Source organism: Ostrea edulis, chromosome 1 (assembly GCF_947568905.1).
Source record: "Ostrea edulis chromosome 1, xbOstEdul1.1, whole genome shotgun sequence".
NCBI classification, from domain to species: domain Eukaryota; kingdom Metazoa; phylum Mollusca; class Bivalvia; order Ostreida; family Ostreidae; genus Ostrea; species Ostrea edulis.
Window position 1 is genome coordinate 105479879 of NC_079164.1, and position 12783 is coordinate 105492661.

The 12783-nt window shown below is 36.1% G+C and overlaps 2 pseudogenes; one reads left to right on the plus strand and one right to left on the minus strand.

Annotated features, from left to right (window-relative positions):
- Positions 1-1582: 1582 nt before the first annotated feature.
- Positions 1583-4753, minus strand: LOC130048562 (uncharacterized; annotated as a pseudogene).
- Positions 4754-4764: 11 nt separating this feature from the next.
- On the plus strand, positions 4765-7184 carry LOC125676406 (uncharacterized; annotated as a pseudogene).
- Positions 7185-12783: the final 5599 nt, after the last annotated feature.

Genomic DNA, 12783 nt, shown 5'->3' on the forward strand with positions numbered 1-12783 from the left:
ATAGGGTGTTTTTATGATTCTAAAGCTAAAATAAGGGCTGTTGTAGAAAAATAAGGTAAATAAGGGCCCGCTTGAAAGCCTGCCCAAAGCTTCCTTAATACTTAAAAGACACTGACTGGGATAGCCCATGGATGTTGTTTCATTCCATATGGGAATTGGGGTCTCGAAGAATTAGTCAGAGAGATTTGTGATTCACCATCTTTTGCCCCTCCCTGGCCCTACTGGATCCACTCACACACATTGTAATATGTTAATACTTATATATATATATATATATATATATATATATATATATATATATATATATATATATATATATATGAATGGTATCTTACTAGTATGAATTTTTCTTAATCTCTTGAAACAACTTGAATTATAGAATGATTACAAAAGATAAAGTTACAAAAACAATACTTTTGTATATTTTTTTAAATATGATTACAAATTACTTTCAGAACATCTAATACGTGCCATACACGAACTCAGTAGGGGAAAGCCTTCTGAAAATACGTCTAAATTCATGAAATTGCTTCAGCAACCTTGGCCAGATGGTGTACACCCTGTCAAGTTGTTCTCATTGAATTATGATGTTGAAAAGTGCAATTCGGAAAACCTGCTGTCATTGAATGGTATAAAATTGAGCATGATGCTTCAATGGAAGTTGTTCTGTTCCATTCTATTTTTTAAAATTTGATTTACTGTAGTGTAGTTTCAATGGGAAGCATTTGTATATTGAGTTATAAATATATCTATATGGGAAGAAAGATTAGTCCAACACTGGAGAACTACAAAATCATTGTTATTCAATATTGAATATACATGTAGTGATACATACTTGTACCGTCACAAGTTTATACAACCATGGTTATAGTAGCCATATAGTGCTTAAGTATAGATGCTACCCAAGTTTATTTGTTATGCAGTTTTCTGCTACCATAGAAACTAATTCACCCAATTTTACTAAACATTGGTTTTTTTCAATTGTTTGTTCAATTTACATTTATTTTAAGATATTTATTTCAGATGAACTAGGAAGATGGACAAGATTTGCTGATAAAACATTCAATCAATGGTACTTTAGTAACTATTTTCACTTTAAGAATTTGTTTTCATTTGCAGAACTTTATTTATATGTATACAGGGTGACCTGGGTAATAGATATATATTTAAATGATTTCAAAGGAGAAAACACAGACATGTATTGTAACAATTTAGCAAATTCTTTACTCCAATTCCAACTGTACATAATCATTACTCACCTTAAGCATGTTAAGTAATCTAAAACACACAAATATCAGCTGAATGGCAACAAGCAAATAATTTCTGCCTTGTAAGAGTATCAAAACAGGTCACAAAACATGACACATGTACATGTAGTAGTCTGATTACTGGGGTTCATTCAAGTGCCCCTTTGACATGTATACATACTATTGTATTCTGAAACATGCTGTCAGTTTGAAAACTGACAGAGTTCAATGGTGCTTAGGGTAAAATTTGTCAAATAATAATGTTCTCAATCGGGCAGTGACTAGTAGTAAAGGTACTAGACCATTTCAAAGGGAAATAAAAATGTACTTACAAATCAGCACATTTCCTTTAGAACTTTAAACTTCTTGGCTGGAAATTGGTTCATACTGACATTGGCACTAATGTTATAGCAGGATGCTGAATGTAGTCCAGCATTGGATTTACGACCTCTTGATTTCAGAGATTGACTCAAGATAACAGAATTTACAGTGCTACAATAATTACTATAGGTTGGATGTGAAGTACACCCGTTGTACATTCCTCTTTGCTGACAGAAGTGATTTTCAACAATGTCTGAATTAATTCGAGAGGGTACAACATATCCATGTGGATATTTTTTCAGATGAATCCTACAAATTTCTTTCAAAGTAAGGAGCATACTCTCAGTGTCCTCTAAACATTTATAAGAAATCATCATTTTGGACGTATTCACTCCTGTTGATTTAAATGTAGATATTTCTTGCTTCCATTCCTGAAACCAATCGAAAGCCGATTTGAGAATGCCCAGTCGTTGATCCGACAATGATGTCATAGGACGGTTATCCCTGAATACTTTGATTATTTTCGATGTCTGCTTAAGGAGCTGAACTGTTGAATTAAGGTATGCCCCATCATTTTGACTAGCTTGATAGCATTCCATTAAATGAAGAAAATCTTCATTTAACATGTCTTCGGTTAAATGGTTGCGCATTTTTTCTGCACTGTTGGGGTTAAGATGAGCATCAGTAATTTTGTGACATATTGGGCGAGTATTTACATCTCTATCCCACCGAACAGCTGCCTTCCAGTGGTCCCATACTATGTCATGACCATCTTTCTGTATGAGTCGTTTACAGTTTTGCTTGTGTCCACTGGTGAGAATACTGTTTCTAATCTTCTTCATATTGTGTGAGAAGTCCTGGACATGGGCCACCTCTACGCTGGGATCAACTAAATTTGGACTTACATATTTCTTTTCCAGGGGATCTCCACTAAAGTTGGATTTGGCAAACTTTCGATTTTCTTGCCCTCCATCCTGAATGATAAAGTCAACATGAAATCATAACGGACCATAGAATTGTATGGAGCTCAGATGCATTAACGCCTGTAGTGGGAAAATGGCATACAGGAAATCGGAATCCTGTGTACCCAAGGAAAACGATTTGCAAAACATGGGTTGCTAGTTTTACCTGCATTGCATTTGTCTTTAAAATGTTAGCATGCCTATTTTCCTCCCCTGTGTCTACCCACCCTATGAGGTTAGGGTATCCTCCCTTCATGCTGAGCACCAGACCCTCCTGTATATTTGTCTCATCGTGAACCAAACCCCCAGAATATCCATGCTCCTCAAGATTCCCTTCTCTTGCAGCAGTATACATCCAATGGAGTACTTCATCATCGATGCCAGATTTCTGTGGGATTTGATTCTTATATTTTCTCAGTTGCCGTCCTGATGGTAAAATTAAAACATTACTTTCACGTAGTAGTTGGTAATTCCCAGGGCTTCTTATTCACAGGGATAGACACAAGCTCAGAATTCGTTTGTCCCATTTAATTGATTTCCTGTTTTTATAGTTCAATGCTTTTGCCTGGCTTTGCATTAACGTCTTCATTTCAGCAGATGCCCCAGGAAATATACTTTCAAATATTTCTGAGATGTCTTTGTGATCTGATTCATTCAAAGATATTGAATTTTCATCATCACTATCATCATCATCAGCATCCCCTCTTCATTTGTAATGTTCTGAAGTTCCATATTGATTCTTATTTCCATATTGATTCTTATTTTTGTCTGACATGTTTGACATGCCCCTGAAGCACTTCCCCATTTTAGGGCTTGTTCACAATAAGTCATTCTCATTTTTGTCACTGAAGAATTCTCATCACCAGAAACACTTACAAATTCCTTCACTACAGACTTTTTGTTCATATCTATATATAAGTAATCCATATCTGTTATTGTTATTCCAGTGCAAACATCAATTTTGTCCACAATGTCCATTATTCTCCTTAAGCACTCAACTGTATGGTCAAATGAATTATCTACTCCTACATCTTTCAGGGATATTTCTTTCCCTCTGATTGATAAATTCCAAGTGGAATCCTTAAATGTTATTCTTTTAAACAAAACATTCCCATTTATAACAAATTTGGTTGGAATGGTAACAGAAGCCCAGTTTTGTAGGTGTGACTGTACATGGCATGATGGTGGTAGGTACTGGGATATATTTCTCATATCACATGGAGTTCCCTCAAAGGACTTGTCTTGAAATTCCACATTTACATATGCTTTCTCTTGCTTTCCAGTAAGTTTGTTTCTGGGGTGGCTTGTTATAGTGTTTGGAAAAAGTCTTTTGATGAGGCGACCCAATTTTACTTTGTCTATATCAGTGTTGTGGGAACTTCTATATTTCTCTAATATTTCCGATGACCTCAGGACACTGCCATTAGAACTTTCCTTCAGATTGCTTATTAACCTAGAATTAAATTTTGAAACATGGTCATACAACAGTTAACATCTGTCAGGTTAAAATTTGGTCTTGTTTTTAGCTCACCTGAACCGAAGGTTCAAGTGAGCTTTTCTGATCAAAATTTGTCCGTTGTCTGTTGTCGTTGTAAACTTTTCACAATTTTATCTTCTTCTTCAGAAATACTGGGCCAATTTCAGCCAAACTTGGCCTAAAGCATCCTTGGGTGAAGGGCTTTCAAATTTGTTCAAATGAAGGGCCATGTCCCTTTCAAAGGGAAGATAATCACAAAAATGCAAAAATAGGGTGGGATCATTTAAAAATGAGTGGGGGTGGGGTCAAAGTTTTACATACAAATATAGAGAAAATCTTTAAAAATCTTCTTCTCAAGAACCATTGGGCCAAAGAAGTTCACATTTACATGAAAGCTTTCTGACGTAGTGTAGATTCAAGTTTGCAAAAATCGTGGCTTCCAGGGGTAGTTGGGGCCATAATAAGGACTAAGGTTTTACATGCAAATATATATGGAAAGTCTTCAGATATGGGCCAAGGTGACTCAGGTGACCGATGTGGCCCATGGGTCTCTTGTTTCTAAATCTGAGAGTTAAATAACTTATTTTAATTTACTATAATCATTTATCAGAATGAAATCAAATGAGTATTGCTATTATTATTATTATATATATATACATGCAGATTTATTAAAAAAATTGATAACATATTTTTATTGTGACATCTTATTCTACACAACCGAGTTAACTCTTACTTCTTTACAACATTTACAGGAGAAATGGTGGAATTTAGAAGTGAAGATGATGGAGATACAAAACAACTGCGGTCATGTGAAGCTCTTTCTACCTTGTTTCTGAAGTTGAACGCCGAAGTTGTTTTGATGGTTAATCTCGCAGATAATTTGGTGAATGGCAGCCGAGGAATAGTGAAAGGATTTACAAAGGAAACAATAACTGTTTTATTCGAATCTATGCCAGCCACAGTTACTTTAAAGAAGCATCTATTCACTGTGTATGATAGGAATTTAAGACGTGAAATTGCTAGTAGACACCAAATTCCACTAAAGCTGGCATATGCTTTCACCGTCCACAAGGCTCAGGGAATGACACTACAGCATGTAGAAGTGGATTGCAGAAACATGAATTTTCCTGGACAATTGGGAGTTGCCATTGGAAGAGCAGTGTCTGTGGAGGGGTTGCGTGTGTTCAATTATGGAAAATGTCATATGAGAAAGCAACCAGACTGTATAGATACATTTTTTTCCTCTGAGAGTAAGCCACTTGTACCTGGTGCAGAGTGCTGTAAGCAAAAATGCCCTGAAATTCCTGACATTTCAAACACCAAGGTGAATGCATGTGTTTAAAGAGAGAGTGAATTATCAAGCTTAGAATCATCCGATTCGGACCCATTTGATGAACAAGGCGATGATGAAATCTTGCAACTTATAACAGAAACACAGAATCAGGAGCAGCTAAATGAAGATCTTCATTACCTACTTGCACACAATGAAACCACTGTTGATGTTAGTAAAGGTTTGTGGAATATGATGGTCAAAGAATTTAAGAACATTGTACCTGAGGACAGTGAATCTGTAGGGACTAATCACATCTTAAATTTTCAAAAGGCAGTGACACAGTTCATCAGCACAGACTCTTATAAAATTCTTATAGGAAAACTGTTTGATAGAATTGACATTTCTAGCAGACACTTCAGGGCTGCATACAGCATTGTGGAAGAGCTGAGGAAGAGGATATTACAAGAAAGAACCCAGGAAATTATTCAAAGGAATAGAAATGTGATCCCAGAGGGAAAACATTACAAGTCCTCGGATGCGGGGAGAGCCAAAATCAGATACATAGCTGGATGGTGCATAGGATCGTTGAAAAACAGAAAGAAAAAATTTGTGAAAAGGAATTTGTACAAACAGAATAATAGAGAAAAGGTAAACTTAACTGACACTGAAATACAATGCTTAGAGGAATTGGTTGTTACAGAAGAGGAAATCATAGAAAATACAGCAGAAATTTCTTCTCTGATGGAAATTCAGAGGAAACAAAATGTACGTCATGGACTGACTAATGTGACTGATGACTGTTTTGAATTCTTCATTGAACTGGATAAGAAAATAAGAGATCTTGAGACAATTCAAAACCTGAACCTATACACAACTAACATTTATGCCTTTATCTCAGCTGAGATAAATGAGTCAGAGTACATTCAGGAGAAATGGAGGAGTTTGTTCACTGATGTGTATGAAAAATTTAACATAGTATCATCTATCTTCAATGAGGTTTTTTTCAAAATATCTGAGAATGTCTTCTAATCAGTTCATGCGGGAGTGCAATCAACGTTTTACAGCTGAAAAAGAACAAGCACACCGAAAAAAAAGTTCTGCAAAAAAAGAAGAAATCAGAGTCATCAGGTAAATTAACCTTTCAGAAGTGCGTTGTCGATAAATCTGCTGGAAAAATTTCTACCCATCATTACCTTCAAAGTTTGTTGGAAAGTAGTAGTTCATTCACTCTTGGAAGTCAATTACAGAAAAAGGAATTAATTTTGTTATGCAAGGCATATGACATTCAAAGTTCTCAGTTGAAAACAAAAACTGCATTGTCAGACATTTTAAGGGACACTATTCTGAGTTGTGATGAAATGATGAATCCAAGTGCCCTTGAGGCATCTCCAAGTACAACTTCATCAGATGCCCATAAAGAAACTGGAAGTACCAGCTATAGCATCACTTGTACACAATCGAAGGAACAAGTTGCTGTGGATACCCAACCATCAACTTCAGCAAGTGCAGACAAACCAGGACAAAAGGGAAGGAAAAAGATCTCTTCATCTAAATCAACATCATCAGTGGGTGATGCGAATACCAAGTCTAACGCGCAACCAAGTGAAAATTTGCAATATTCAGAACAGACCATTACCATGGTTACACCTCGATCAAGGTCAAATAAATCTGGACAGAAACGTCCGAAGAGGATTTGTTCATCAAATGGAAAATATATTGCTAAAAAATTTAAAAGTGTTAAGTGGCCATGTGGTATTTGTGAGAGAGATTGTATATCTGATGCTGTATGCTGTGAGTCATGTGATACATGGCATCATTTTAACTGCCTTTATATTGATCAAGATGATCCTGAACTACAAAATGAGGAATGGTTTTGTCCAGAATGTAAGAAACTGGATTTGTAATTATCACCATTTAGAACTGACAGTGGGTGCTGAGAAACTTTGCAAAGCAGGTACATAGTATATTGTGGGGAGGAGGGTACTTTTCATGGTATGCATATTTTCCTTACAAACTGCTCAAACTAATTTTTTAATATACCCATTGAGCCCCTTCTTCACACTTTGATTTTTTTTAGGTCACCTAGGTTATCATTCTTCGTCCACCGTCATGCGTCGTCCATTACCAATTTAACATTTTTAATTTCTTAAAAACTGCAAGGCCAATTGTTTCCATTTTTGGTGTAAAGCTTCTTTAAGATAAGTGGAATGTAAATTGTTAAATTCATTGTCATAGCTCCCTCAGAGCCTCATGGGTAGGTCCAATTGAAAAAAATGCCAAATTTTGATACATCTTGTTATTCACTCCTCAATGAGAGAAAAACCAAACGCATGGTTATGATGTCCATGAAACCCTCTAACAAAATTATGAAATCCATGTCCCCTAATTGGTCAAGGGTTCAGTCTCTAGGGTGGGCCAACGTGGCTCTCTAGCCTAGTGAAAATGTATCAAATCTTAGAAAATCTTCATGTGTGAGAAAAACTAAATGCATGGTCTATGTATGGGCTAGGATACTTAGGTGATAAGTAAGGCCTGTAGGCCTCTTGTTTAAGTTCGGGTTTGATGTAAAAAGTAGTCCCTGTTTTCTTTTTCATTTTTGTTACCCCCACCTTCTCTATGAAAAAAAAGGAAAAACAAAAACACATACTGTATGCCTGTTATGTGACACATAGAAGTTTGATTCATATTTGCATGCTTCATTTAAATAATTCTAATACTTATTAAAGTTTCAAATCTTACTTACCACGAAACCCATGTGTTTTCCATCTCGATCTCTGACATTATCGTCTTCTCTATATTTAAAACGCCCGCCTAAACTACTCTCGCACACGACGTACGAGTTAACTTGACTGAAATTGAAGAGCGCATTGAATTGACCAATGAGAACGCGTCTTCTATTTTGGGTGATTGAGGAAAAGTTCATGTGGTTTAAAAACGACAGAAAGTGCATTGCTTCTTCGTGTTTATTGCCGGTGTAAACAGATATTAGGTATTTTTACAAACTATGATCTTTCCTCGATCGATAGAGACCGGGCGTGTTAGATTTGACGTCCTGGAAATATAAAAAAGAGACGAATGAAAATTTGAGGTAGCGATTTTTGGGATTCTGGATTCCTCTCTTGTGTAAATATAGAACAGACGATGTCAAACTTTAATCAGACAAATATTTCGTGACGAGCCCCTGTGCACCACTCTGATTCCACGCACAAGTACTCTGAAGTTAAAATTGAAAATATGCTGGAGTTCCTCATTGATAATATCTTCGAAGTCTTTGGTCATCAGGTCTTCCAACAGTCTGTTGAATTGGTTGATTAATTGATTGTATCTTGTTTAACGTCTCTCTTGAGAATTTTTCACTCATATGGAGACGTCACCAAGACCGGTGAAGGCTTCAAATTTAGGCCTTTACTCGACGCTTACGGTCATTGAGAAGCGAGGGTTTTTTACCAACTGTGACACGGGATATCCGTTTTTAAGGTCATCTCCGAGGACCCGTGACATTCACACCTGATGCCGAGCGCTTGGCGATGGAACTGTCACTACCTATTTCAACGACTTGGGTCTGTCGCGGCCGGGATTCGAACCCCGGCCTTCCGCATGCGTGGCGAACACTCTAACCTCTATAGGACACTGCGGCGGTGAGTTGAATTGGAATTCCCATGGACACGAATTGTGCTCCTTTGTTAGATGACATGTTTTTACATTCATATGAAGCAGAATTCATTTAAATACTTCTATGTGAGAAGAAACATTCTCTTGCTGTGTCCTTCAATGCGACAATTACATATGTAGACGACGTTTTATCTATTAACTATGCTAATTTTCATTCATATGATCCTGTGGGGATCCGGGTTAGAATAGGGCCTCAGTACCCCTTGCTTGTCGTAAGAGGCGACTAAATGGGGCGGTCCTTCGGATGAGACCGCAAAAACCGAGGTCCTGTGTCACAGCAGATGTGGCACGATAAAGATCCCTCCCTGCTGAATGGCCATAAGTGCCGAGCAAAGGCCTAAATTTTGCAGCCCTTCACGGCAGTGGTGACGTCTCCATATGAGTGAAATATTATTGAGAGAGACGTTAAACAATATTCAATAATTTAATTCTTATTGTATCCTTGTCTCTGATTGGTCAAATTCCAATTGAGGAACACAGGTTATTTTTGTATAACCTGGTTTGGTCAGCTGGTTTGGTATGGGGACACACCCCCTTGACAACCAGATGTCGGAACTATTTTTCTCTCTCTCTCTAAACTTCTATGGAATAGAAAGTCAACGTGCACAATAAGATACTTCGGTTTGATACACATGTAGTTTTCTCGTTGTCAATATTAGCATCTAGGCCTACTTGTACGCAAATCACTTTCTCTGTATGTATGGTCGAATAATACTATTGATAGATTAAAACAAATATATTATATTCGAATTAATGAGTTTCCAAGTAAGCATTACCCTGTTCATTTTGAAATACATTTCTCACTGGGGAAAAGAAGGGGGTGCGTTGTTTCATTCTCAACAAAGCAAGCAAAAATTCATACGTCACATTTTATCACATGACGTCAGACACATTGACATGTGGATGCTATTTGTTACTTGCTTACATATTTTCTTGTGTCGGATTTACTATTAGCGACAACATTGCATACAAGGGTAAGTTTTCATTTAGTAGAAGTTTTCACAGAGTTGAAAGCCATAAATCATTGCATTTTCTGATATTTGAAGATTTATTTTGGGTAGGCCTAAACAATGCAATTTCCCGTATTTTCTCAATCTGTCGGAGATGAGCGACTTCAAAGTCGATCTCTATCTCTAAAGGGCAGCGAAATACTCATTACATGGATAGTCTACACATATTTTCTATCATGATAAACTTCACTTTCGATACAATATTTTGATAAATGGCTAGGCTCCGTAGAACTAAGATTAAAGATGGCGACCTTTGGCTTCGCAGCTAGATCTAGACGCTTCGTGTCGCTGTTGCTAAGTAAATCATTGCGCGGCTTGGTTGACTTGTATTTTTCCGAGTGTATGTACCTTTTGATAAACGAAGGTTAGCATCTTTGTCTCTTGCATTAAATTATAAGGAATGACTTTAATTCTGGGGCAAGTTATACGAGTATAACCTGGTTTGGGTCAGTTTATGCTTTTTTATAATCCGCTTCGCGGATTATAAAGCGTAAACTGACCCAAACCAGGTTATACTCGTATAACTTGCTCCAGAATTAAAGTCATTCCTTAAATCAATCATTCATATATCGATTCGATATATCCCTGTGAAATCGGAATAAAAGACAACACAGAGTCGTCCACGTCTGCTTCATACTTAGATATTTTATTGAAAGTAGATATTAACGGCAAACTAACAACTCAACTTTATGATAAACGGGATGATCGCAGCTTCTCCTTCGTCAATTTCCCATATTTATATAGCAATATTCCATTATCACCTGCATTTAAATCGAAGTAGGCTACTGACAAACAAGTTGATGGTGCTGGAGTTCCAACAGTCTCGTTTGAAGCCAGCATTTCGCAAATTCTATGGTCATTGTAACAATCTAGTTTGCCAATATTATAGGGTTATTGAACTTATATTGGTGAATATTGGCACGAGCTGGCTGTTAAAATTCACCAATATAAGTTCAATGACCCTTTTATTATATAGCTAAAGTATGTAGTTGTTTTAAAAATTATATCCCTTTTCACTCAAAATACTTTAAAATAGACGAGAATTTATCAATATTGGCAACTAAGGTGAAAGTGTACAATATCGGCATGCATTTCTCCGTGCTACTAAACAGAGTAGGTTAAAGGTACGTTAGAGTACGCTGGTAAAATGTCATAATTCAAAGCAATTTAACTGCTGTTCGCATGTGTTCTTACTGTAATTTAACCTTATAAATATATATCTGGAATATATTGTGTTTGTTTTCATTATTTTAGGCATTATTTTGAATTATAGTTTACCGTTTGATCCCGATCAAATTTAACAACACATTTACATAAAATATCATTTAATTTCCAAGATTATGCCTTTATCTTATTATTTTTAAGCAATTCTTAACTGTTCAATATTAAACCCGTCATTGATGCATGAAGCAAACTGATTTTGTGAATGGGGACATAATAATTTATGTACAGTGTATTGTGAGGCCGTTCTTGGCGCACTAATTTTGACTACGGAGAACTCTGTTTACCATCAAGATGGCGGGTGTGGACGGTCGACGGGGGTGCTTACTCCTCCTAGGCACCTGATCCCACCTCCGGTATATCCAGGGGTCCGTGTTTGCCCAGCTCTCTATTTTGTATTGTTTGTGGGATTTGTGAGATCGATCACTGTTCGTTGTCTTAGCCTTTCATGTAGCTTTGACGAAACTATAGCACTAACAGACAGGGTTCAAACTCCCAATCTCCCGTGAGACCGGTTAATGTGTAAAACTTATATGGTACCAATTTTGATGCACCAGATGCGCATTTCGACAAATAATGTCTCTTGTATATTGTATGTGTATGATATTTGTAGTTCTAAAAACACTTCCAAAATTTATAGAGCAAACATTTTAATTCTATATGATTACCATCCCCTACAAACTTAATCGCTCGTGTTTGTAGAATGTAAAAATCAAATCCGTTTAATTTGTATCTTTCTCTGGCATTTATAATTCTTTCTTCAATATACCAGGACCAAATATATTCCGTGTAGGATGATGCAGATCCTGTATATTGGTGTATGGATCTGAGAGTATCAACTAAAACCATTTAATTTTAAAACGGTGTTATCGTAGAGAAGATTGTTTCCAATAGCAGATTGTTAATACTTCTACACTGACAAGTATCTTCATGCTTTAAACACGTGAATATTAATTTAGTCTCTAATAATTGGTTTTTAACACTTGCAGAAACTTCGATGTGTTCTCCTTAAAATCAAGTGCGTTTTGGTATAATATAATCTACCTGCATGTCCTTCAGTGTAAGATATGGCAGTTCAGTATAACAACACTCGTTTGTTTTCAATTAGTGGGCATGTCTAATCATTCAATTTAATTGATATTAAGCTAGTATATTGCACTTCTCTCTATTATTCGTCGCCTTTTATACTATTTCATACCCATTCAAACGGAACTTTCTGCTAGAAATAATTCTGTATTCTATCACCAGCAAAAATCAATAGCAACAACTCAAAAGATTAAATAATATATTTACAGTAAAATGTATCAATGAAAAATACCACACACACACACACACACACACACACATGAAGAGGCATTAAAGCCGAAAGCGCTAACAGTTAAATGTTATTCGAGTTTTATGTTTCACTGTATCATATACTGAATTCTTTTTACAAACTATATATATATATATATATAACTGACCTAAGTGTTAATATATGTGTTATATATATATATATATATATATATATATATATATATATATATATATATATATATATATATAAGCACTGAAAAGGCCACGACACAGTGTCGTGGCCTTTTCAGTGCTTTTATAAATT